General features: G+C 31.9%; 1 non-coding gene across 1 annotated transcript; it reads right to left on the reverse strand.

Annotated features, from left to right (window-relative positions):
- Positions 1 to 1,067: 1,067 nt before the first annotated feature.
- TRNAV-UAC (transfer RNA valine (anticodon UAC)) lies at positions 1,068 to 1,140 on the reverse strand. Its single transcript has one exon. It is a non-coding gene; the product is annotated as a tRNA-Val (tRNA).
- Between the last annotated feature and the right edge of the window lie 940 nt (positions 1,141 to 2,080).

A 2,080-nucleotide genomic window follows, 5' to 3' on the forward strand; every position in this document is an offset into this window, starting at 1 on the left:
AGTTTCGTCATAAATAAAAGAACGTTTTGATCTGCCAAATATTAATGTAAATAAATAGCATGCAATTAAATTACTATTATGTCTTACATGTATGTTAAATTCATACTTATATTTATAATTAAATTCAAAATAAACCATTCAAGTTTTGATGACGTTATTATTTCTCCTAAGGAGTAGCTATACTCTTTTGAGAATGGGCTGGATCGAACTTTCCGAAACCGACCATTTGATGGGAGGAGACCCGGGAGGTCTAGTCTGGTCCTTCTGAGAGGGAGGATTAGTTATGGGGCAGTGATGTGCAATATATAGCCTCTCATTCGACATAGGCCTCCTTGTGGCCCCACTGGTAATCAGATTCGGCTGGGCTAATTACAGAGGTAAGAAAAGAAGGAGGGTCCAACCTCGCACTACGAGTGAAGCACTGCTCCGAGGCTTCGGTCTCCAGATGGAGTGTTTCTTGTTTACATTCAGAAGCTCGCTTGACAGCTCTCTGAGAGTATTTCGACACACGAAGTTAAATACAAATCGAAAAACAGGACACTTCCGCATAAAAGAAACATTCATTGTGTGATGCAAAACAGCAGTTTGTATAAGTTCAGTGACGTTTACGCAAAAATCACATTTTGGTTTTTTTCGATAACTAACAACAGCGATTTTGTTTATGAATTTTTTGTATCAAATTCTAAGCTGTTGAACTACAAATATATAGATTTTAGCAAAAAAAAGTTATGTTAAAGAATGAAAAATATCTTACGGTACCTATCTTTCGATACCCTTGATAGATTATTCGCTATTTTTATTTTTATTATTTTTTTTATTTTTTATTTTATTTTATTTTTATTTTTATTTTATTTATTTATTTATTTATTTATTTTTGTGTGTGTGTGTGTGTGTTAGAAACGCATAGTGAACTAAGTAAAAATTAAGAAAGTTAAGCGTACAAAAATTCAAAAGACTGCAAATGCCATCCTGGGATAAAAAAGAAATAACAATCATTTCTGAGTCCCGCAGTTACTGTATTTTATTTTCGTGAATATATTTATGCTAAATACCTAAAAGTAAGTTATTGGTTCCGCCCGGGATCGAACCGGGGACCTTTTGCGTGTAAAGCAAACGTGATAACCACTACACTACGGAACCCTCAGGACAACCCTTTCTAAATATTGATCTGGCCAGTACGTATGCAGGGATTTCCCCAGTCCCCAGTCGACCCTTGGGAGAGGGAAGTGGTCATCCGAACATAGTTAGCCCCATGGAAGTAGGAAGTAAGAAGTAAGGAGGAGATGCCCTAACCGGTTTTCACCGTTCACTGCTTTGAAGCACTGGCGATCCCTTCGTGGTGACCAAAACATTCAATAACTCAACCATTAAAAAAAAAAAAAAAAAAAAAAAAAAAAAAAAAAAAAAAAGATCACTGGGTTTTGACGTGATCTGATGTAAATATTTTATAATAATGTCGTAAATATACATATAAATGTATATATTTTCTTTTTCTACAATATTTCAGTCCTAAGTATGTGAAAAGAATACATTTTTAAGCATTTCATTCTGAACGGAATTAAATCCTATACTTTTCACAGAACAATTTGCTCAGAACGGTTTAATTTGAATGAAATATTTTCACAAGTTATCGTTAATTACATTAGAAAAAAAATTGAGATAGTTCGGTTTTATTCGGTTAAGGATTACAAAAATTACGATCAAAGTTTATTGTATTATTAATATTAAAATTATGCATTATTATTTTTTTTTTTTTTTTTTGTCTATTTACAGAGCTACTTTCTAAAATACTTTCTCAAACATGACATGATTTTTTTAGCTTCTGAGGCATCTTTGACATCGAAAAATCGAAGTCAATTTATAATTAAGGATCTATTCGATCCATTTCAAATTTGAGCACCTTTTATTTTAATAGTAAAATACGTTAACTTTCCGAAAGATCCTGTGCTTTTTTCCATGTAATTAACTTTCTCAGAATATTTCTGAAAGGGAATAAAAAAAAAGATTTTTTTTAAATATTATTTAAAATTTGTTACAAAATAACTCAGTTACAGAAGAACTTAAGGGAATAATTTTTTAT

This window comes from Stegodyphus dumicola, chromosome 2 (assembly GCF_044657685.1).
Source record: "Stegodyphus dumicola isolate Sdum_Otavi_A_Nest chromosome 2, ASM4465768v1".
In the NCBI taxonomy this organism is placed as follows: Eukaryota; Metazoa; Arthropoda; class Arachnida; order Araneae; family Eresidae; genus Stegodyphus; species Stegodyphus dumicola.